Source organism: Cyanistes caeruleus, chromosome Z (genome assembly GCF_971803275.1).
Source record: "Cyanistes caeruleus chromosome Z, bCyaCae1.hap1.1, whole genome shotgun sequence".
NCBI classification, from domain to species: Eukaryota; Metazoa; Chordata; class Aves; order Passeriformes; family Paridae; genus Cyanistes; species Cyanistes caeruleus.
The window spans coordinates 23,991,331-24,017,494 of NC_141732.1; the positions used below are offsets into that span (position 1 = coordinate 23,991,331).

The following is a 26,164-nucleotide window of genomic DNA, read 5'->3' on the forward strand; positions in this document are numbered from 1 at the left end:
AGATTTATCAGACTAAATCAGTGATTTTCATGCACTGGACTGTTGAAGATGCCGTGAGAGAGGAAGCAAAAGCCAAGTGGATGTTGTTCAAATTACTTCTCTCTGTAGGTTCCATATCCTTGCAGAGCTGCCAGAAAGCCATGAAATCTCCCCAAAGTTGGGCTGAACTTCAGAAAAGACAATTATAACCAGGGACTCCTGTTTGGGAGAATCTGGGAGAGGGTTAAGTCATGGCAGATGGCACAGAGACTATTTAAGGTATTACTGAAGGCAGAGAACAAATACATTCTGCTTAGCTGGAAAGGCTTGAGAAAGGGTAAAAGGGAAACTGCATGGCTAATCAGCAGGGTATCAGAGGCTACTGAGGGCAAGACGTCCTTCAGATAGCTGAAGATTTTTCAAGAAAATGTAAGGACTAAATGTGAGACTAACTATAATTTAAAAAAAAAAAACAAACAAACAAAACAGACAAAACAAACAAGCCCAGAGCAACATTAATCAAAGCAGTTCCAAGATACTAAAGAGATTTGTCAGCTACAGTAGTTGAAAGAAAAGCGAATTAAGAAATTCTGTTTCTACGACATCACAGAGGGAAGTCTGGGTGTCGGTCTGTAATGCTGAAAGATAATCAAGGAAGCACTTAGAAGAAGCTATAGGAACAAAATTGTAGCATTTTATTTCTGCTCATGCTGTGGAAGGACTTTTCTAGATTCATACACATGAATTTTTGTGGAGGAGCTCATGCGAAGTCATGGTTTGTCAGTTTGAGGTGGTACAGAACAAAATGAAGGGATATACACCTAAGATTTTCAAAGACAGTCAGGGATGAAATAGCCAAACTGTACCTGTCGTGTGAAATTCATTGTTTAAAGCTATTTTGATAGCTTTTGAGATGTGAGGTTGCACCTATATTGCCATTTAGATTGAAAGAGTATGGTCTATTATATCAGTAAGGGGCAGAAGGGTTCAAACTGTAATAATATCCTTCTAGAAAGAGCTAGAATGCATCTAATGGTGTCAATATTACCAAAACCACAGGAAATTTCACAGATGACAAAGAGAAAACACAGAGGAAACTGTAGCTGGCTTAGAAGAAGGTTACTGCACTCACAAAAAGGTGTAAAATATTGGAGAAAATAGTGATTTTTGTGTCAGTTTTCACAGGATGACAGAGGCCAAGAGTGAAGTTCCAGGGGACATATTCTGTGATCCATGTGTCTTAAAATATATTTGAACATGTGAATATGCTGGAAAAGTAATGTATAATTATTTGGTAAATTTGGTAATCATATTAAGTTATTAAAGGTGTTAAATAGGAGTGGCCTGAATGACTGGTTATTAAAATTAAAAATTAAATTCAATGAAGATAAATGTAAACTGTTATGAAAACAATTTTATATTTTATATATTTCACTTAGCTTTATATTTAGCAGTTAAATGTTTCTATGAAAATGTTGGTTTTGTGCTTAAGAGGTCAGAAAAAAATGCAAGTGTGCAATTAACATTTATTAGGAAAGCAGCAGAGAAAATAAGTGAACATTAAATATATCATTGTATCAATCAATAGATATGCAGTAGCCCTGATATTTAACTTTCTAAATACTATGCCCAGTTTATTGACTGGAAAACAAAAAACAAAAAACAACAACAACAAAAAAAAAAAACAACAAAAAATAAAAAGTGATCAAATTGTAAAAGCTTCAGAGAATGAATGAAAAAGTGGAAAAATAAAATAGCACAGTTAGATTCTGTCTGTGAGGTGACAGCAGGCAATAATTCTTCTGCTCAGCAAAGGTGTGAAAGAGAAGTAAAGTGACAAGATCATGAATGGCATCAAGTGTGTAGGGGACATCAAATAAATCTAGCTACTGGGAAGCTCAAAAATAACACAAAACTTTATTTAAGCAATGTGGCGGGAAGCTGTGAGACTCTGTCACTCAAAACATATTGCATATGCTGAAAGTTTATGGGAATAAGGAGCTGTGAAAAGGAAAAATAGTAATTGAGAGCTGCTAAATGAAGTGATCCTGGTTTTGCCTCAGTGAAGACCCACTGGTGTCAGGGTGAGTATAATGAAGAGGAATTTCTACATGTGTATTCTGGATCACTGTCAGCTGCTTTTGCATATTCCATTTACATAAACCGAAACCAGGGGCAGAAAATTCTGTTTTTGCAATGGGTACTGTGTACTTTATAGAGGCAGAAAGAAATTAGCAAAACCAGCTAAAAGTTTTCATATGGAAAGCACAAAAATCCCTAAATCCTTCAGACAGGTAAGGGATGATATTCTGGAAGTTATGTCATTATTAATTCACTTTTTCAGTAATGTGTTACATTGAGGTTTATCTACTGAGATTTAAATAGTCATGTGTAGTTATTAAGAGGACTAATCTCAAGCAAGAGATTAATGTTTCAGGAAGTAAAACATCCCAAATTTTTAAAAAAAACCTGCAATCTTTTGATTAATACCGATTATATGTTCATTTAAAATAAACACGTGTCTGTTTATTTGTTTCCTTAACTTTATCACTGAAATAAATATCCTTTACCAATACATATAGTTGCATTGCAAGTTGTGAATAGAAACCACCTGGATAATCAGAATGAGAAACTTAGATTTTAAGAATCTGAGCCCCACGTTGATCAAACTCCCTTTGAATCATCTACATTTGAATAACTGGAGAGTTTTTACAGATTTCCACCAAACTGACAGCAACTGGGCATTTGAAAAAAACATTATTTATAGTGGAAAATTTGACACTTTATTTTGTTAGAGAGATTAATACCTAAAATTTATTACTTGAAGACCTTGTCAATAGGATTTAAAACTTCTGAAAATTAAATTGCTAGACCATCTAAAATTATGAATGAACCAAAATCTGTATGTAATGTGGAATGCAATGGAATTTATTTGATTTAGCCTATTATTTGTTTCCATTTAAACAGATTTTGCAACAGCCAGAAATACATTGTGGAAAAAAAAATGTACAATGAGATCTTTTTCCTAGAGAAGCATGTTTTAAAGTTGTTGTATCTTCAAGAATATGTGCATCTCTAATTACTATAATTCAGTGAGCAAAATATTTATTACTGTTGTGACTATCATTGTTACAGTTGTGGTACTGTTGATGAAATAGGACAACACATTTGGTTTTAAAATTGTTTCTCATCTATATTTAGAACAAATTATTGCTTTTTCTCCAGTTTTTCTATGATGCTTACTGCTTTTGTATTGCTAAAAGCAACTTCTGCTTATCTCATTCCTCTCTTTTCAAGCCACAGCTGTCACTGTGACATTGTAAAACTAAATTAATCTACTGGGAATTCATTTCTGTTGATCGTATGCCCTCTTCTTTTTACTGAGAAGCAGATATTGCAGGAGGATCTTGTGTTAACAGATTTATTTTAAATCAGTAATTGGTACTGATTTTATCTTATATTAAAGTAAATGCATGGTATTTATGTGCAAAAGGTAACTAAATACACTGTCTCTACTACTGGCTGTTTAAACAGTTTTCTAAGTTAATTTAGAGTATCTTGAAAGTGGATGAGAAGTATTTCCATCTGCCTGGTTATGGTTTTGTTCTATTTGAACTAACCATGTGTTGCTTTGAATGGAATTCATTTAACTTAATGAAATCACTAAACTATCTTTTTTCACTTTGCAAAATTACTATTTTTCCTTTACATTGTAGAGGATCCTACCTCACACTTAAACAAGTCTTTAATTGGGATTTAAAACTACTTTTTTTTATTTTTTATTTTATGCAAGGAAGACAGTAAACAAACAATGATAAAATGTAGAGTAGTAAAAGGGAGATATTTTTAAAAATAAAACCAAAAAGGTAAGCAAATTCAAATTTGTTTTGGAAAGCTACAGTCACAAATAAACTGAAAATGCATTATAAGAGATGGCTAAAAGATCTAAATTGTGACATGGAAAAGGAGAGGTCACACTGAACATTAGGTTCCTGGAACTGATGCCTACAGAATATGAATTAATAAACAGTAAAATATATATCATCATTTTGCCTTCAAACTTTTGCAGTTCGGGTAAATGAAGCTAAGCAATGGTAGAAATTCTGGTTAGGATGTCTTCTTGGTTAAAACGTGTTCTGGGTTTGCTTTGGAGGTGATCAGCCAAGGCTTCGACTTCATAACCTTCTCTGATGGTGCAGCCACACTTTCTGTGGGTCCTTGTATTTCATCATGAAAACATTTTTCCATATATACAACATGATCCATCCAGCTTGCTCTTCAAGGCCACTGTCCCTTCTAGAATCCCTTTTCTATTGTTTGCTACTGCTGCAAGACATTTATCTCTGCTTCTTCAAACACGGCCCTTAGCTTTAACTTTTCCAGACTAAAAACAGCTCCTTTCACTCAACATTCCCATGTCAGTCATGTTCTTTATGTCCCCTGTAGGCTCTGCTGCAGTTCTGCACAGTTCATCCAGCTCAGGGCAAGAGCACATTGTTGGCCTTGTGGTCAGCTATTGCCCTCTAGTCCTTTCAGCCTGGTCCTTGCAGCTCATCCAGTCACTCTCCACTGGCCACACCTACTCTAACCTAGGTGCAGAGCCTGGCCCTTCTTCCCCCTAAGTGTAATGAGTCTTCTCTATGCAAAACCCTCAGATCCTGCTGACGCTAATTTTTGTCATTCATTACGTCAGTCATTTTTCTTAACATCATCCAGAAATTTGTCAAGTTTGTATTCCATGTCATAATCCAGGTCCCTGATCCCATGTGTCATCCTGGCAGTCTTTAAGACTGGTGGAGCATGATTTGCCACTGGTAAATCTTTGTGTATTTCCCTTCATTGTCTTGTTTCCTATGTGTGTTCAGAAATTAATTCCGAATGAATGCTATTTGTGAACTTTCTGGTGTAAAAGGTGAGACTGCTTTTTTTAGTGTTCACTTGATCTCCCTTCTGTCTTGATATGAACATAATATTTGCCTTTTTCCAGTTTTTGAGGACCTTTCTTGATTACCATGATTTTTAACGGATGATAGTAGCCTTGCATTCCCTGCAGTCAGCACCTCTGACACCTTGAGGTCAATTTTGATCTGTCATCTGGTACTTAAGTTCAACATTTTAAAGTTGTTCCAAGCTTCTTGGTCTTTTGTAAGCCTGCTTCCAAAATAAGACAGATATGTGCAGAATTTAAACACTAGGCTTTGACTGAGGTGAAAATGTCATTAAATAATTCAGCCTTTTCCATATAATCTATCAGTCAATTAGTTCTTCCATACAGCAGTTTGTATTTTCTGTGAATTTCCTTCTGATATTAGCATACTTCTGGGAGCTCTTCCTGCTACATTTATGTCCCTAACTAGTTTTAGTTCTAATCAGGTTTTGGCCTTTTTATCCTTAACAGCATGAATATGTGTTGTTGCATAACAGCCATACTTTTACAGTCTTCCTTTGATTCCTGTCCTTGTTTTCATTTCCTTTATGATCTCTAGCATCCAAGTTCTATGCGTAATGGTTCAGGCCTTTAATAGAAATTTGTGGTCTACCTTCATGAGGGGGTCCTTTCATCCTGAGCTCCAAATAATATTTTAAAACTCAGCTAGCTATTCTGGATGCTCCTTGTAGGAGTCTCCAAGGGCATTAATCAGCAATATTCTAAATAAATCAAAATCTGCTGTCCTGAAGTCTAGAGTCCATGTCCATGCCTTACGTTCTTTGCCTTTCTCCAAATCTTGATCTCATCTTCTCCTGGTCATTGCAACCCAAACTAACATCTGCAATCCCACTCACAAGGTTTTTTTTCTTGTTGAGCAGCTAGTCAGAGTATTTCCCTGGCTTAAGCCCTAAGTTCACATTGGAAATTCATGGTGCTCTGAAGACCCTTCCATGATGCTTAAGGTTTGTATTATTTTTTCAGTAGATGTCCATATGGTCAAGATGCCTCCTAATGGACTAAAGGCTCTGGGCAAGGGATTCCTCTTAATTGTCTGTAGACAGCTACAGAGATGTCATCTTAGTCAGGCAAGCTGTAATAGTTCTCTATCACATCATCCTTGTTGCATCCTCTTGCACCTAGACCTGGAGGGCCTCCACAGACACTTCCTTGGTTTCACACCAGATTTTTCCTCAGTCAGGAATTTTCTTCACATAACGCATTCCTCTACTTCTTCTGTACCACCTACCTTCCCTCAGCAGGTTTGTGGAGCAGTCTTGTGATGACAATGAGTTCAGTCTACAGGAAGCAGCAGTGCTGTGGAACTGAAGAGGACAAGAAGTGAATACCATATGCCTCATAGTCTTCATCTTTAGAGGTCATGATGCACAAAGTAACCTGGCAGGAAAAATTTATGCTTGGTTTTCAAGTAGGTGCATGACCTAGGTAACATTTCTATAAATGGGAGGGAAGTTGTCAAAAGGGATATAAACCTGGGAATGTGAATATTACTGGTTTAGTAATCCACTGGGAGTGAGGAACATCGGAAAAGAAGGTGAGTGAGGTCCCAATAAATGTGAAAGTTACACTTGTGATGTACTAATCATATTTTTAGAGAGCTGTGTCCTGCTCATTATGATACAAATGAATAATGGCAAAGAGGCCACTCAAAACAGCTGGATGAATCAGCAGGAAATACCTGGTTGTCAGACTTTTTAAGGGTATAAATGTTTTGATCAAGTTATTGCAGGCAGATTTTTAAAAATCTGAAATTTGAAAACATTGAATATTGTCTTTTGTGATGAATGAAGATTTGAGACCAAAATAGTCTGTCATTTAGGCAATCATAGTCTCATATGTTTAATATGTTATCTGAATTTGCTTTTAATTAATTTGTGTTTAACCCACATGCATATGAAAGTAGATGATGATTATCTATGTGGACAAAATCAGTACAAAAGGCAGAAAAATTGAGCTTGTTTGGGACTTGAGTTCAGTTTAATCTGAATACTTAACAGGGTGAAAAAATATATGTCCTGCCACATGTATAAATATGATTTATTCTCACTGTATTTTTACTTTCTGTTGACAATATGATGTTAAAGGATTTACTTACATTGAGACCTTCTCTCTTTACCACTATTTTTTTTCCTAGTCAACAGCAGATTGAGTCATTAACGTGTGTTTGGCTACTTGTAGAATAGCTCCTGAATTAAAAAGGAATTAGGATTGTTTTTTCCTGTAAGGATCTCAGTAAAGTGTGGGTAGGAAAAGAGCTGAGAAAAAATATTTCATTCTCATTGAGATCTATTATGTGAGAAATAGAGTTATCTTCTGGATAGACATAGTTCTGCTGGCATGAAGCATGAGCAGATGGGAAGCTGATTTAGATGAGACATTTAACTTGAACTAAAACTACTTAAAATTAATCCTTCCTTTATTCCGGCTCATTGAGATAAATTTTGACCAAACATGGACACGTTTAAAAAAATTCAGCAATTTAGGGCAATATTCATGGATGGAGCATAAAGTTTAAATGTAACAGATGCACTGCTCTTTACCAGGGGTCTTGTAACACATATAGGAAAAAACAATTTTTTGGCCTTGTCACATTTGCCATAATCAGAAACTGCACTGATACTAAAAAGAAAAGTTTACCTAGATAGATAGAAAGTAACAATTTCCTAGCTTTTCATATTTTTTTTGATTCAGAAAAGTATTACTAGGTCGCCATCTCTACTTGCCTGCATTAATATTTAACAGGTCTTTTTAGAGCCTACTCTATAAACCAGTATATTTTCCTTTTGAAGGGATCATATTGACAAAGCAGAGACATGGGCAGATGTATTTACTCAAAATATATAATTTAAACATGAACCTTTCTAAGCTAAAAGATTTCTTTGAATTTTTTTCAGACCCCCATTTATAGGAAATGGGCGTCAGTGTTATCCTTCAGGGATGATACTTTAGTTTTGATTGAAACAGGAAATGCAATTTAATGACATCTCTAAGGACAGAAGGATTAGAACTGCAGGCAAAAATACGAAGAACATAGGGATTTTCAACTGCTTGAGCTGCAGAGGTAATACATTCTGTTCTTCTACCTGCTGGACTCATGTATCTGATAAAAGTGTACTTATTACACAGATACAGAAGGATAAAGATTACAGTCATCACCTGCTGTTTTCCTGCTGGGTTTTCATGTACTGCTTCATCTTCATAGAAATAATTAGTTTTCCAGGGGATGTCTTGTGAGGGCTTTTTTTTTTTGTTGTTGTTATTATTATCAGATTTTAAATTTTACCCATTAGGTTTTTAAATATAATGATGATATTTTTTTTACACTAATATTTATTCTGATGTCTGAAAGGTCTTCTAATGTGATGGTACAATTATTTTGAAAGTGTTTTAATTTTGCTGAGAAATCTGAAGGTTTTGGATTCCAAGAATATGTGTGACCAGCTTTATCCATTTAAATTCTTGTCTGTTATTTTTGTTTCAGTGTTAATCAAACCTCATATCTTTTTTTGTGTTTGTCCATTTTTTAATATAGTTTTCAAATTTATTTCTTTTTGCTCAAGCAAGGCGTCACAATGCAAGTTTTTGTTACAATGATATTTATTTTTTATACATATAGATCTATATTTATAGGAACATGCTTTGTGTTGGAGAAAAGTTGCACAAAATTACAATTCTGATGTTTGAAATTGTTAGATAATACATAATTTAGTGCCACAAGGATTGCACACACTTGCATGCTTAGATACTTTTTATTTTGTTTTGGATGAAGCTGTTTTGACATTTATCTTCATTGTCATTGTGCCAAGGGCAATTCATTTTATTTAATATCTTGCTGAAGAATGGAATGACAAGTATTGGAGTCAAGTATTAGACATGATACATACTGTGGTAAAGAGTATTCCTGAGGCAACATTAATGAATCAATAATATTGTACTGTACAAAAAGTAGGATGACTTTCCTCTGGAATACATATGACAATTTTTTGTCTGACATAGGATGAATTTTTGTCCACTACACAATATAGAAATTTTGCTGAGGGTTTTTCTGGGTGTTCGTGAGACTGCATTTCCAGGAATAAATACTTCTCAGAGAGTGCTTATGTAAATCAAAGTCATCTGAAGGCAGAATATGTTTGCTGACAGTTAGAAGTGAGAGTGTCAATCTGACTGTGAAGCACTGAATCCCTGGCTATCTACTCCTTGGAATCCATAATAGCTATTTCTTTGATTAGAGTGGGTTTTGGATAAATATTTCTGAGTTAATGGCATAAGCAAGCCACTCAGAAAGAGGCATTTTTTAGCACTGCTAAACCATTTCTGAAATTCTTATATGGTAAATGAAATAAATTTATTTACGAATGAAAATTTATTTTTTGAACACATGAAAATTTTACTGTCACCATAAATGGCAATATGCTCATCCCATGTAAGTAGAGTGTCATCCTTTAAAGCAAGCACAGGGACTGACAACAAAGAAAATAAAGGAAAAGGAAAGGAAAAGGAAAAGGGAAGGGAAAAAGAAAAAGAAAAAGAAAAAGAAAAAGAAAAAGAAAAAGAAAAAGAAAAAGAAAAAGAAAAAGAAAAAGAAAAAGAAAAAGAAAAAGAAAAAGAAAAAGAAAAAAAAAGAAGAAAGAAGAAAATTTGCCCTTGACAATTAAAGGTACTCTAACGTAATTACTGCAACAGAAGACTGAATGTCTTGTTAAAGATGTCATGCACTTGCAGGCAGAAAAACCAATCCAAAAAGTGTAACTTTCTGAAAGCTAGCAACTATGCATATGGAAAGGATATACCTTTAATAGCATCTTTAGTAACTTCAGAGCTTAATAAATAGGCCTCCTCTTTTTATATTCTGTATTAAAAGAATTCCTGTGCCTCAAAGTCCACATCCACTTTTCCCATAGCATATTTTCTTATGTCTTATATACTGCTAGAATCCAGGAACCTCAGAGAAACCCATAAATCATTTGGGAGAAACTAAGCTCTAGGCAAAGGCAAATTATTTAACAGTATTTCAGAAAGATAAATACAAGGACATTATTGAAAATGACATATATACTAACTAGGGTCTTTCACTGACATAGAGAGAAGAGTCTCTGGTTGAGTCTGAGAAATAATATATGTCTTAATGGATAAATGCAGGATAAAATGAAGCCAAAAATTGAAAAGTGTGTGGCTTCAAATAGTCTGGATATGAAGGCTTTGTTTGACTCAATGCACACAGGAGTGTATGTCAAAGAAACTAAATGGAAGAGCAGTAACAGCACCCAGAAACAGAATAGGAAGACTGTCTTTGGCAACACTGATGGATGGACAACTGGGAAAAGTAATTAAATTAATAAATTTCAATTAGGATACTAATTAAAAGGCATATGGGGAAGGCAAGCCTGTTTGAACAAATAGAACTTTTCCTGAATCTCAATTCCACCAGAAAAAAAAAAAAAACCCAAAACAAAAAACCCTGAGAGCACCACCACATTTATTTCTAATTGATAAGTTCTGAGACCCCAGTGTTTATTTACTGGTTTAAGTGCTTTGCCTGTGTTGATATTTTTTGCTTAATTTATTTTGGTATTTGACCTAATACATCTGTTCTCAAGCTACAGGTACTATAAGGGAACCAGACTACTCATTTCAACCCTGTTGTGCTACATACATATTGAAAGCAAAATGTATTAAATTGAATTTCTGCATCTGGTTGTGCTATTATTGTTTGGAAATAAATCATTACCATTTACTTTCTCATATCCAGCTTTCCTACAGTGACAGCTATGTGTTAGATTTTATTTTTTCTTGTGATTTGTTATCGTAATAAAACTCTAAAGCTGCAAGGTGAGAGTGGATTATCAGAAGAATAACAATCAGCATCACTGTTTTTGCAAGACATTAGGACTGATCACTACTACTTTCTCAACCTGCCATAAAACCAAAAAAACTCCACCAAGCAAAGCAAAAATAAAACCCACACAAAGCCCCCTGACAAACAAACCCTAAACCAAAACAAGACCCAAACAAACTACCAGCCAAAAGAAAAAACAAAACAAAACAAAACAAAACCAAAAACCAAACCAAAAGAAAAACAACCCAAACAAAACAAAACAAACAAACAAAAAAAATCAACAGGCTTTTAAACTATCCTGCAACATAGGAGAAGGCATTCAGGAAGTACATATTGCATCCATCTGTCTTAATTATAGAAACTTAAATAAAATAAACTATGCACCTTGAGTACCTATATATAATGGGAGAATAAGGAAACACTGTGTCAAATTAAAATCATCTGACTTTATCTCAGTTGTATTTGTACCATTTAATTTTACTTTATTCTCTAAAAAGTGCTCAATATTTTATCACATCTGTAAAAGTAATTTAACTTCAGCTGTTCCAAATGCACACAGAAGCCTTTCAGCAGTGTAGCAGCACTGAGTAGTTCATCACTTTACGTGTATCACCTTCAAGAAAGAATCTGCATTTGGGTTTATGGGTAGCAGTTTAAAATTGATGGAAGGCTGTACTCCTGAGCCTCAGGTCCTTTTTAAGTAAGAAGAAATTCTTACAGTTCTAGAGCTTGTGGGTCTAACATCAAAATAAATTCTGGGCACATGAAAATATTTGGAGACTAATTTTATAATGATTAATTTTATTAAGTCATATTGGAATTGGACTAAATTTCTTTTATACCAAGCAAGAAACATTTCTGGTGTATGTTTTGACAAATGTAAAGTACATAACAGTTGCTATCAGTTATTTTACAAATTTACTCTCTTGTGAGAATTCAGACCTTTTACATATTTACAAAAATTATCCACCAAGAAAATAATTTTCCTCCATTCCTTTTGATTCTATCTAATCACTTCTTTGTAAAAAAGAGCCTTTTAATTTTCCAGATCCGGTTGAGTAAAAAATGTTTCCAAAGTAAAAAAAAAAATAAATTGAGTCCTGGGTTATTGTTGAAGTTTAATCAAGAATGTGTTTTGCTCACATTCATCAAGATAGCAGCTACATACTGGGTGCAAAGTTACAGCACATAGCACACCCATGACACATGTGGGCATTTGAATGAGAATGGGAATTTAATGAGCCTATGTAGAAACAGGTTCTTGTCTGTTTGTCCTTGAATGAATGTTGCCTCTCTTCTGACTGTTTTTGTCTCTGGAAGATTTTCAAAATCACTCCAATTTTACCTTTAAAAAAAAAACTCCCAATATATTCTGCCAGTAAGGAGCTGCTAAAAAGTCATGTATATATTGAATGTGAAAGAAAATAACTTGTACTTTTTCAGATTAGTATGATTCCACAGTCCTTAGGAGATTTCAGAGCAGGAGTCAATTAGACCCCCAAATAATGCACCATTTTGGTTATTAAAGGCATGCATATTCTATTTTGCTGAATTAGTACAAGGGACATCAACAATCCTCAACAGGATAAATCTCAGGTGATGTTTTTTTATGCTACATAAAAAAAAAAAACAATCATTAATCAAAATTTCTTAATTGACCTGAATGTCAGTGATATTTTGATGATACTGGATACTAAAGCATCTTGCTCCAATACTGCAGGAAGGTAAGACTTATTAAGATAAGGATATATGGATCCTTATCCTTATTAAGATAAGGATATATGTTGGACTCCGTACATCACAAATAGCTATTTACAGAGAGCTCTGAAAGGCTCATGCACCTCTTGTCTCAGCCAAATCATGCCTTACAGACTGTTTAAATGGTATTTTTAATTTTATTTTTTTAAAGAGTATTTTTAAACAATCTGACATTTACATTAAAACTAAACTTACTCTAAGTGCAGTTGCAAGTTATTTTTTAAATACACTACTCGACAAACCTAGGACATCATCATCCTTTTATTAAAAAGTGTTTATTTCATGCTAAAATATATATCTTTTTTATTTCATGCTTACATATATCTTTTGGTGTAATAACAACAGATATCTTTTCATTGGCTTTGAGCCCTTAATTTCACTAACAGATTATTAATGGAACTGTAATATAGTTTCCCTGTGCAGAGAACAAAACTGAAAGCATAATGTATTGGAGACTTTGCAATGAGTGTACAATAGAGCCATAATAAAATCTGTCATCTCAGTGTGCAGCCAAGATACTTTGTTTTACCAGTGAAAGAAGAAGAAGAAGAGAGGCTGAGGCAGTTGCTGTGGTGTGGCAGCATGGAAGTTGTGTGTTTCAGTCTTGTTTCAGGCAGTTTACTGTCTCAAGTATCGTCTCAAATATGTGATCCATAGAGCATTTTCTGGTGGTCTGTGCAGTGTTATCCCATTAAATATGCTGATATGCTTCCTGGATTTCAGCTGCTGAACCACCTCTTAAGATATCTTAAGCCACACAGCAAACTTGAGTGAAAAAATATTCCTTTTCATGTTAAAAATTGCTTAGTCATTTCAAAGATGTGAATAGAATCAAGCGGTCCCCCTTTTGGGATGTGAACTGTCAAACAAAACACTTTGCAGTTCCTCACTACCGCTTTTACAGCAAAAGAATTTTTACTTTCTTGAGCTCATAGGTTAAGCACATCCGTTTTGGGGTGTCTTTTATGAAATGTTCTATTTCACCAAGATTAAAATGTTTAAAATGCTTTGTTTCTCACTGAGTGCAGAAGGTTCAGAAGAGGATTTTGATGAAAGGCTTAAAAAAATAAATCACCTGATTCACTGTGGAATAGCCATGAGACTTGCTCGAAAGGATAAATATTTCATCCCCCACATTTTGATTAGGTTATGAGTATGCTTTGGAAAGCATTCTCATTGACTTCTAATCCTGTAGTTAAAGATTACCCAGATATAGCCTCCACTATTATTGTTGAGAGCAAGGAACTCTTGTACCCCAATTTTAGTTCTGCAAGTGGTTATGCTTTTTATTTTAAAAGTCAACACGCAAGAGCTTAGCTGGCAATATTCAATATGACTGCTGAGCACTACTTACAGAACATTTTCAGTGTAACAGTTTTTTTCTCTTTTTTGATTCTGTGTGGTCACTTTGTGCCCTGGAGTAGTGTTATCCCAAAATTCAAGTACCTGCAATTGTTCCGTGAGGCAAGGAGGTGGAACACTGCACCTAAATTCAGTTTTCTCCAAGGTTCTGGTGTTTCCAGGCCAGGATGAAGTACAGCTTCATCCATTAATAAGGAAATTGAACAAACATTGGAAGTTACCTGTTTCAATTCTTTCTATTAAAATAGAGAGCAAAAAATATAATGATATCATAGGTTTTAAAATAATGTTAAGGACTAGAAAGTGAGCAGGGTTTCTTCCTTATTTATGACTAAGTATATTTCAGTGAAGAATATTGCTTTTGAGACCATTCTATGTCTTAATACAACTTTAAACATATGACTATGGAATCAAATATTTAGCAGAGAGAAAGTAAAAATAATGTAGTTGTATCTGCTGTGATTTAGCACCAAGCACGTAGCCCATAAAACAATTAAATTATGTTAGTCATCCTATCAAGAGTTCAGAATAACTCTCTTTATATGCTAGATGATATAGATTCCAGGAGGGAATGGAACATGTCACAGTAAAGAACAGGGCATAGAAAGAAAAACTTGACATCCAGATGCTGCCCCAGTGAATCTGGTAGCTTATCCTGACTTTGTAACCAAAGGTCCTTCATTCCCAAAATTTTTATGCTTTTCAGCAAACCAAGCAGAGCAGGCATTAGTTCAGATTATTTTACTTTGTGTTTGATCTTTTTAATCCAGATGTGTTTATTTTAGATTTTGGGTTGTTTTCAGTGTAGCAGCCAGCCATGACAGCTGAGATAAAATCCAACCCATCTTTTAAATCTCTGTCTAAAACACCACAGATTAAAAAGCAACCAGCAGTGATTTTAAAAAGTACAGGTCTGACCCTGACATGCTAATCTGTGCAGGTTTAGATGAGTAGGTTTTAGGTTTTAGGTTTTTATTGAAATCCTGAAAAAAAAACCCTCACATACTCTTCATATTCTTCACCTTTTGCTTAAAGTCTGTGTTTATTGAATCAGCTGACACATGGATTTTAAGGTTCCACAGGTTAGCTTATTTTTACTTAATTTCATGTTCTTCTCTTGGCTTCCCGCATAGTTCTCTGAGGAAACAAGGCCTGTGGAATTGTGTTATCTGCTTCCATGTCTCACTTTTGGAACCCTTGGCCATAACCAGCCACATCTGACTTACAGGGCTCAGTGAGTAAAGTTTCCAAGCTCCATAGAGACAGGGTGTGCTGCAGCCACCTTGATAGGCAGGCAGGGAAGGAGGTGGGGGTAAGGATTAAAAAGGCAGGCATCCCAAATTTTGAAGTTTGCAATGTGACTGTGGTTAGATGTAGCATCCCAGTGGAAATTAAACTGGAAAAATAGCAGTATGTTATTGTCAATTCAAATCAACCTATGCCACTTTTTTTGTTAATTACATTGGCCTCTTTTTATTCACTGATGTCACTACAGTTTCCACATTAAGAGTAAGCAGAGGAAATACTGGCATGCAAGTCAAATTCTCTTTTCTCCTAAGGGAACAAAACAACTGTTAAAATTATGTGCTACTATTGTACATTTCTTAAATATCCACCTCAAAACACTGCAGTGCTCAGATAGAAATGAATTCACTTCATTTGGGATGTCCTTACTAGCCCATTTCATTACCTGTTTCTATTATTTTAGCCAAGTTTCATAAAATCCATTCACATAAAAATAATAATGAATATATTTAAGCTTTGTATGATTTCTTGAATAAAAATGTCATAAGAAAAAGCCTAGATGAGTAGGAAATAAGGATGTAGATGAGGACTGGAAGTTATTTATATGATAATTTTCCTTTATCTGAAGTGTATTTTAATATAATGAACATTTGTAAACAGTGACTTGAGAATCATACAGAGATAGTGGATTGTATAAAGGAGTATGCCCCAAATTATCCTAAAGTATACTTGGAGTAGCACTGAGGACCACAGAGATAAACTGATAGGTTTTTGTGTAACTTAGGGCACAATTTAATCTATTTTTCTCTAGAAGGACTATTCATTATGAACACAATTTGAAATTGCAAGTTACACAGATAGATATATACAGAATCCCTAAGAAAAATGAGCTACATTCTCTGGATCACAACTGAGCTACAGTGGTGCAGCAAAATAAGATACACCACATTCTGCAAAAGCTTTTCACATAAGTGATAGAAATGTTTGAGGCACAAAAAACCATTCTGACCCAACAAACAGGGTCATACAGCACCTAGTCTTGCAGCTGCAACCAGTGTGAGGTTACACGTAGCTTCAAGTGGGGAGATAAAAAGAAAGATTATGAATGCTTTCACATCTTTATGTTGCATTAAATTTTTGAAGGTGTGTAACCACAGTGTCACAAAAATAGAGTATTGAGAAACCCTTTGCTGCCTCAAAGTCTTTGCAGCTCTAGGAAACTGCATTGGATATCAGAAATATTTCCCACATGTTGAATTCAGAGACAAACTGCTTAGTATAAAATTCAATGCCAATAGTCCTCTAAAGGAAGCTTGTGCCTGAGCTTATTTGCTGCCAAAGTTTAACTGCAAACCATTTGATCAATGGTATTAAACTACCTCAGCATCTGAAATGAATGCTCTGTATCTTGCAGTGGCCTGTGAGAAAACAAAATTTTGCAGCATGCAATAGATGTGCCAGAATAAAGCCATACATTGTAAAGTGCCACTTCCAGCAGTACAAACAGTAAAATATAAGCTCAGAGGTGCATTTCTCCACAGCATTAAACAGTTGGAGCTCACCAAATGCAGCTGAGCTGCAGCTTGCTAAGGACTGCCTGTCCTTTACAGCCACAGCTGGCAAGTCTGCACGTACCAGCACTCACAAGCAGTGCTGTTGCCTTAGGAGGCCAGCATGATGCTGTTTTTCAAATGAGTGACACATTCTGTTACATGGTACTCTGTGACAGTTTCTGCCATGACTGACATCTGCATCAGCTTCCCTCAGTGAGAAAGGTGGAAAAAAATAAATGCCTCTGGGTCTCTAAAAGTTGCTTGCTCTTTACCACAAATGTGAATTAATTTAATCAATGGGAAGGTGTCAGGATGAAAATGGTGACTTTGAGTGATGACAGACAGAACATCAGTTTCAATTTAATGAACACAATGCCTGCTTCTGTGTTCATGTTTGTTTTGGTGTGTTATTTTCTACTGAGGTGGCCATTAAAGGAGATACACAGGCACTGGATGGGAGAAAAAATATGTATCAACCTTAATTGAACAGAAACAGTCCTCTAATCTAAAATAGAGGAAGATTTGTGAAATGAAAAGAAACTGACAGCATTATGTCATTGTAGAGATTTGTGTGGGATGTGGACCTCATTCATCCTAACCCTACCCTGAAAATACATAGCAAAATGAAGCAGAAGCACTGAGCTGTCAGGTGTAATCTAGGTTAGGTCCAGATATGGTGCAGAGATGTTACAGTTCTGGAGCACTGTTGAGACTTGGGGATTATTAGTTCAGATGTAATTCTTGAGTTAATGTGCGTTTCCTGACTCTAGATCTGATCTGACATGGCATTGCTTTGATCAGGCTGGTTCTGCAAGATCAAACAGTGAACATACAGGAAGTGGTCCTTCACTTGGCTTGCAAAATAGTCAAGGGCATAAATACCAATGCATGTTTGCCTTAACAAAAATGGGATAAAACAGCAAGCATAGGTAAGATAGCTTACATATAAAACTCACTTGTTTAAAATCTTTTCTCAGGGCATCTCTTGGCTGAAACACTTTCTATTCTGCCTCCACAGTCCAGCTGTCATCCATAGCATTTTCAGGGAAAACTTTTAGAAAAATCAAAGAGCTTTCCTGAGGACAGCAATGTATTACAGCTAAAATTCAAGTAAAAACAATCTGGAGACCCCAGTGAGGGCACTCCTGGAGAAGACTTATGGATTGTTTTCTCAAGAAGTGGAAAAACAGATCAGTCACACACAAAAGTGTGTATTCTGGATTCTGGACCAACAACTCAGAGTGATCATCCTTCATTTTAGGCAGAGATATATCCAGGATCAATTGTTTTGTTGGGCTATCAGGAAATGAAATTCAGTAACACATGGCAGATTTTTTTACTGACACCATTTCAGGCAGATTAAGGCACTGGGAGGAAAAGAATGAACTAGGGAAGAGGATCAACATTCCAAAATACAAAGCCAAATGTTTTCAATGCATTTTGTTTTACTTTGAAGACACATTTCTTAGTTCTTAGTAAGATTCTCATTTTGTGGGGTATTCGAAGGTATTCATACCACTGTACCGCTCTTAAGAAATTACCAAGTTTACACACAGTAATTAATAAAGAAATACAAGCTTTGTCTGTTTAGAAACATTAGGATAAAGAAGTTCAAGTACAGAATTTGCAAGCTTTTACACTTATAAATTATTTAAAATGGCTACTTTCTAAAAAAGTTTGTAAAAATATAAATTATTTCAGTAGAGGTCGGTTCCTGCTTTTAACTAATCAAATTTGGAACAGAGTTCCTTTAAATTCTATTTCAATTCTCACAAATTTACAGGAAGGAAACTAAGATATATATGAGGGGTTGTCTCATTCAAATGAAATAACTACTGTCACATAACAATGAATACAACATAACATTGAAAAACAATGGTATAAAATCAGAGAAAAAAATCGTTTATTCTTGTTCTACAAAATATTTTAAATAAATCCTGGAATGGAACACAAAAATAATTTCCTGTTCAGCTCTCAAGTTCTCCTTTCTTCACATGCTTTCTGCTTTTCCAGGCTGTGTGAGGGCTTTCTCTTTTTTCCTCTACAAGCTTGGCCTCTGCCCACAGCAGTCAGCACAAGCCCTCTTACATCTCTGACCCAGATCCGTGCTCCAGTCAAAGACATTGTTGTATTCGAGGGATTTTTTTGTGTTAAACACAAACTGTGTGACTTACTAGCTCAGACTATTCTGAAAATTTCTTAAGTAAACTGAGCCAGGAGGAGCCCTGGAGTTTGTAAAGACTGAAAGTAGAAGACTTCTTTAGAGATCAGAGCATACACCCAGCTAACACATAGGTTTCTGGTTTCAGGTGTGAACCTGAATCAGCTTTTCCCAGCTCCTAGTGAGTACTAGGGTAATGAATAAAAGAAGTGCTAATATTTATGAAATCTTTAAATTTGACAGACGTGACTTTTATAGTGGCGGTCTTTGGCAGCAAATACACAATACACGTGGCTCTGTTCCACTTAAAGGATAAAAACGTTAATAGAAAACTGTACAGGAACTAGCTCTCTATTTTTCTGTCACAGGTTGTGTTCAGAAAACTTTCTGCCACTATTAAAAGAAAAGAACTACATGGGATAAAATTCTGCAACTTTTACCATTGAAACCAGCAAATGTTTGTGGAAATCCTGCCCTTTGTTGGTCTAGGCATGTCAGAAGATACTTGGCCCTTCCGTGAAGAGGTTTTGCAAACAAATCCCTGAGGGTGTATTTCCATAAGATGACTTGGCTAAATTAACATCTTTTCCTCCACTGAGGTGCATTCCTGTTTCCTTCTCTCCTACCTGACAACCTCACCTTACCCTCTCTGTGTTACTTGTCTGATAACATAATAATTTGATTCAGCTCAGAAGAATAGAAAAATGACTTGACAAGCAAGAAGGTAAAAATGAAATATTCACTTTTGGGCCGGTTGTTTTAGTTTACTCTGTGATCACAGCAGTAACAGAGGCAGTCTCCTCCCATGAACTCTTCAAATCACTGGAGAACCTGACAGCTTTCTTCTGGTGAAAACTAGCTGTGTTCTCGTATTTATTGTTGCATGTATCATCAGTTCTTGTTCTCCACTTATGCCAGCACTGAATTAGTTCCCTCTCCTTTTCCAGCTGATACTGTGGATTATGCAGCACATAATTCTTCTCTCACACACTGTTCTTTATTTATTTAGCATACTGCTGTCCTAGCAAAGCCTTTTCAGTGTTTTTCTTATGTTTGGTTTTCAACCATTTTATATTTAAATGGTTGAAAATATAATGATATTATTTAAAACATTAATATTTAGTCTGAAGTGATGGAAAAATGTGTCTAATCATATATTATGAATAAATCCATTGAAGGTTTACACAATTTCTGGCTAAAACACAGGTTTAGATTAATATTAAATAAATCAAAGACTGATTCATTTTTAAAGAAGATAACTGCTGAACTGACAGAAGAGCTTGAGTTAGAAGTTTTGAAAAGCTTTGAGAAAAAAAAGTAAAATATGATAAAACTTGCTGTTGTGATACCAAGCAGACTTAAGGAAAAAAAAAAGGTATAAGCAGCTGAGCAATGGATTACTAAGATTTCCAAAGACTCCAGCTTATGTTTCCTCATTGACCTAACCCATATTGACCCAGTAGTGTCTAGAAAATCACATCTAATTTATTCTAAAGCTCTGAACTTTTTTTTTTCCACTTTTTGATACAGTTTTGAAAGGCAGATATTGGTTGTTTGTGCCTGAAAGAGGTGAACAGGAATTGCCAAGTACATGGTGAGTGATGCTGTGGGTGAACAGCAGGGAGGTGATCCTAGCTGGACCCCAGCACATTCCCAGTTTGCTGTTTGCCAGGACACTGGTCACACTGGCACCCCCAGCGCCATCCCACAGGACCCTGTCCACCCTGGGAGGGTGGCACACAGCCAGGAGTTGTTATAAAACTTCCCTCAGCTGAGAGTGAGGAGACTTGCAATGTACAACCAGTTTCCCAACAGCTGTTGGGTTCTCCTGGTGCTGCCTGGATTGCACAGCCTTTCTCTGTGTCTCGCTTACCATGGGTAGGGACCTGTAAAACACTGCCACAGTGTTTTGGAGAGCTAACTTCAAAGGGATGGTATCAACAGTTTTCCAGATTTCTGGGATTTTGGGCATGTAATCTTTCTCAGAAGCCTGCCTCTGTCTTTGTTTTTTCTGGTGAGAGGGGAAGCACAGTCCAGTACTGTAAGTGACTGAAAAAACCCTAGGCAGATAAAAACCAGGAAACCACATGCCCACATAAATTTTTATGTCCTTATTAATCAGTATGTGATACCACAGAGCAAACAAAGCTATGAAATTTAGGCAGCTTCATTTGTTTAAAATCCCACATTTGAAAGAAAACCTCACTGTTTCAAGGAACAACATTCAGAAAATGAATGGACAATTTGGTGGGTTTTGAAACCTGAAAAACAATATATGGACCACAAGCTGAAGCTGGTTTTGCATAAGTACCTCCAATTTTCATTCTTTGGGGAATATACCTGGTTTTCCCTTAGTTGCTTAAATATGCAGGACTTTTTAACAGAGTTGGACATGTGTGTTTTGCTTGTGGGTGAAAAAGCAGAGATATAAGAATTTTTTCTTGGGGTTAAAAGTCCTGAAATTCAGTTTTCCTAAAACAAAAAAGAGTTATCACACACAGGGAATGGAGGGCTATTCCACTGTAGAAAACTGCATTGTGCCAAACTAAAAACAATTCTTTGAGCTGAATGATTGACCAAATGTGTTTCCTTGAGCTTTGTGGATAACTAAGCTTGCAGCTCATTAGCCAAACCAAGCCCATCAATAATTTTAAAGTATATTTAAGATTGACTTAATTTTTTCAAAATATTTATTTGAGATAATTTACAGATAATCAGAGTTTAATAAAAAAAAGTTCAATTGCAAAGCATATGTTATAGATATATATACCCTAGAAACTAAGTGAAAATTCAGCTTGATTTTGAGTCTGCATATTTTAGCTCTGGAATATTATCCTAGAAATCTTATTCATCAGAGCTGATTTTTGTGTACAAATTTCTAGTAGCTTTGAATATTCATTCTTGAACTATATTACATGCCATTCCCAAGATACTTTATTCTATGTATGTTGGCACTCTCTTGCTTTCATGCTGAGAGATTATTTTAAAAATTTTTAAGTGAACTTTTCTCCTACCTAAAGATCATCACTTCTTTCAATTTTGCAGTAAATTTCTATGCACAAAACCATTCCCATTTTCACATTGAAACAGGTTAAACAGTGGCAATTCCTTCTTAAATAGAATGATGGGTGAATATTAATCTGGCATTTAACTTATATAGAGGTTATCTGGTTTCATGTTTCTTAAAAATTTTGTCTAATTTTCTGCCTTCACACTACCTTCAGAGAATCCATTTTCCTCTTATTGACTACATGCTGTAAGAATTCAGATTAGAAGAAAATTCTGTATAAAAAAGCTGGAACAGCCTAAGACTGTGCTAGTATAGCAAGTATAGCAAGATAATGGTTAACATTTATTAAGTAGACCATATGTAGCAACTCCATATCAGAAGACCGATTCTAATGGTTTATATGCTAGAACTTTTCTGAACTTCTGCGTCTGATTCTCCTTTCTTTGAGGGTGTTTATTTGGTTTTGTTTTCTTTTTGTTGTTCTCCTTTATACTTAAAAATCTGTGCAGCTCAGAAACATCTGCAGATTTCATTGAAACAGCTTTCTGCACCCAAGTTTCGTTAACATCTTTATAAATGCTCTGCAAGGGGATTAAACTGTTCCAATCAAATCTGTGACACTCAGCATTCTGGCTTTAGTCTATCCACATTTATCATGTTTTCTGGCCATAAAAAAATGTTCTAGGGGATCAAATATTTTGTGCATTCAGAATAATAGATTAAAAAGGAAAGCCTATTTCCCTCATGACTGAGTAAATTATATGAAGATTAAAATAAAAAATAATAACTAAAATTACTTTCAACTGGGTAAGGAGGATCAGCTCCCACAGAAAACACACCATGGGGAAAACAAACAAGCAATCCTAAATAGAGAGAAAAATGCCTCCTCCCTCTCATATGGAGACACTCCAACCTCTGAAACTCCTATTTTTTAGACATCTTGGGTTAGATATTTCTGTAGAACCTCAGGTTATCTTAGCAAAAATGTCATTCATCCCAGCACTGCCATATCTGTCTGTAGAACTACAAGTGCTGTGAGCCACATTATTCATGACAGTCTACTGGGGTTGGGTCTAAAATGTTATTTAATGGAGTAATTTACAAAATCTATTGCAATGTAACTGTGATCTCAGCCACTATATCCAAAAAGACACTCCCAAAGTCAACAAGCCCTCTAAAACAGTTTATCTAGTCTATTATAAAGTGACATAGTGATTGAGAATATGATGTGGCCTCCTAACTCCCAAAAAGATATTACTAAGGTGAGAAAAATTTCATGAGCTGAATCTGAGGAAAACATAATCATTTTCACAAACCTACATGAGACAGTGGTTTTAAAGCAGTAGCTAAAAAATTACTAGAAAACTTACTTATTTCTTGCTGTGAGATATGGATTAGAACAAGAGCAAAACAGGCTTAAAACTTAAAAGGAATAAAGAAAGTTTATTAACACAACTACAAGAATAAGAAAACCAGAGTAACTTCCAGAAAACCTCTTTCTCCCCCACTACCCAACCATTTCTTTGTTCACATGACAACATAGAGACAAAAAACTTGGAACTTTGGTGTTTGAATCAGTCTCAGTTCCTGTTAGAGTCTTTTTATCAGTCTTTGTAGAGGAACAGAAGTCTTCCTTTGCTAATCTATGGAGTTTTTCACAAGAAAACTACTTCTGTTATAGCTTTCTATTTCTCTGATGCCAGCTGCCTGGAAATCTGGTCATCAGTTCACTCCTCCCATTTTACATCACTCTGAGGTGTGTATGGGTCAATGAGTCTAGTCATTTTTAAGGATGAGTTATTCAAAGGCTAAAGTCCTCTTCATCTGTATCTGTGAGGTTCCCTGGAAACAGAAGTTTTCTCTTTGCTTCTCAAGCAGCCCCAAATCTTCAACCCCAAATCTTCTTCCCCTCTGTTCCAGCACCTCACTGTATCACAATTACTCCACTTCTTGCTCAAAATCCACACTTTGAACACTCTATTCCTCCCAATATACTCTGTCATGAATTAAAGAAGTTTTTTCAGAACACTATTGTCCATCTCCATAGCTTTAACAGAAAAATATTTCAGCTTATAAAGCATCTCCTTATTTTCTCTTCCTCATCTAAAACTTAACTCTTTTCTTCACTGTCTTTGATGGTTTTATGATGTCTTCTTCATGTTGATTGTCTCTCTGGGAAAAAGAGTAATCTGTAAGTCTCATCTAGGTAGTAAAAGAGTTAGTCTTGGAAAAGCTGCAGATGTTCATGGTATCAGGTTTCAGTCCAGCAGCAGAAACTACAAACCAAGCCAGGCCGGCCGGCTCCATTTCTCCCCGCAACCCTCTGCGGCCTTGTCTGGCCTGGAGGGGGAGGAGGAGGCCGAGACAGAGCCTTGTTACCTCTTCAGAAACTGAAATCCAAAAAGAACAAGAGAGCCCTGGCTTTACATCTTAAGGTGGTGCTCATAAGTTGATCTCACTTTTCAAAAGTCAAAACTGCTGTCAATTCTTAGAAATGACCAATAATTGGTTACAAGAAAAGACTCCTATCCGCCTCTCGTAGCTTCAACTTCCTCTCAGCTCCCAAAACTATCTTAAAGGTAAAGTCATCCCATGACACAGTTTTATCCAAGTAAGCAAAAATTTTGATATCTGTAGCAATATCATCTTTGCTCACAGTGAACTCTCTTTGTGCAAGGGTAACTGAAAAAGTTACAAGAGGCTTTCAGTGGTGACACTTGCTTAAATACTGCTGATTTTGGATTTCACACAGAAGAGCTCAAGAGAATGTGTGATAGATATCTTATTTAGATATATAAAAACACTCTGAAAGCAATGGATTAAATTGTGTATATTTGTGAATCACTTCAGTTGTAAGTACATGTCATTGGCTTTAAACAACAGAAATCTGAAAGAAGTCAGGAGTGTTTCCTGAGTCTTTCAAGAATAACACTCTCTTCTGTCTAAATTCTGTCTAAACAACATACAGAGGTAAATTAATTTTGTTTGAACATGTCTTTTAAAGCCATACACCACAGCAGTGCAACGAAATCTTTTTTTTCCCTCCTCTCAGTTAACTCTGGTAGTAGCATCATCAAGACAAATTCAAATCCTGGTGTAAAATTAAAGTAAGCTGATAAACTAGCCTTGATATTTAGCTACACTATTTACTCTACATGCAAATAATTTTTAAAGTATCTATTCCAAAGAAACTGTCATTTAAAACAGGTAAACTGTGGAGGAAAAAAAAAAAATTAACATGAAGTCCTCTTCCAGTTCTATCAAATACCGAGCAAAAACTGAATCACTGAATTACCTGGTCATAATGATTTAGATTGTGAAGGGAAGGAGAAGCCCAACTGTGCTCTTTTGGCCTATTTCCCTTCTCTTTCTCACACACACACATGCACGTCTCTGGTATGGCATATGAAGACTCCTGCACACATTTGTTCTGCTCTCTTTGCAGGAGCATATCTTGCCTGTTCTGTTTGCTGATTATCTGTGAATAGCTGAGGTATATTAAATTCACAGTCTGATGGACACTTCGTGAACTTGTATGACTGAAAATCGTATCATTTTAGATGTATGTCCTCAAAAGAAATAAAAATAAAAATCAGGGGGAGGAAATATTAAGGCCCCAAGGCTCAAATCTTCAGTTGTGCCTAATTTTCAGTGAAATAATGAAAGTGAATTGTGTGACAAAAAAATCTGTACAACATATCTACAAAAACATTACACTATAAGGTACGGTCTGATGAAACCTGAAAAATTGCGCAAAAGTTGTAATACTCATAGCTATCTCTTAGCTGTGAACTGGCAAATACAATTTGGGTGTGAAGTTCTCTCATCCGAAAAACCTTAAGCAATTGGAGAATTTCATATGTTGGTCATCAGTATGAGATATAAATTGAATTTACTGAAGAACCTTTTCTCTGCCCTTTAGTATTCTTGCCCTCTCATACAAGCCAGAATATATATAAATAAATTGGCAAAGACTTGACTCAAAATATAACACAGCTGTGTGTATTTTTTACACATTCTGTTTCATGGCAATAGGAAGGAAAGTAACTGCTTGTATTTTCAGGGTCAACTAAGACGAAGAGCTTCCTAAGAGAAAATATAGTGTATTCCAGTCCATTTATTGTGATTTAGCTTTTCATGCAAAGAAAGAGGACATAATTTCAGTAGATTTAACACATTAATTCAGAATCTTTGCTTAATCTCCTGAAAAGCAGTCTACCTTTCTCTGGATGTTCATCTTTTTTGGTAAGAAAAAGATAAGTCATGGTAAGTCATTTCTCAGTCTGTGGAACAGGCAGAAGAATTCCCC

The 26,164-nt window shown here is 35.5% G+C and overlaps 1 long non-coding RNA gene across 1 annotated transcript in view; it reads right to left on the minus strand.

The window, feature by feature from the left end:
- Positions 1–2,886: 2,886 nt before the first annotated feature.
- LOC147648224 (uncharacterized) overlaps positions 2,887–26,164 on the minus strand; it is a 39,988-nt gene continuing 16,710 nt past the window's right edge. Inside the window, exon 2 of the long non-coding RNA XR_015280955.1 lies at positions 2,887–6,231. This is a non-coding gene — a long non-coding RNA (uncharacterized LOC147648224). The remainder of the gene's footprint in view (positions 6,232–26,164) is intronic.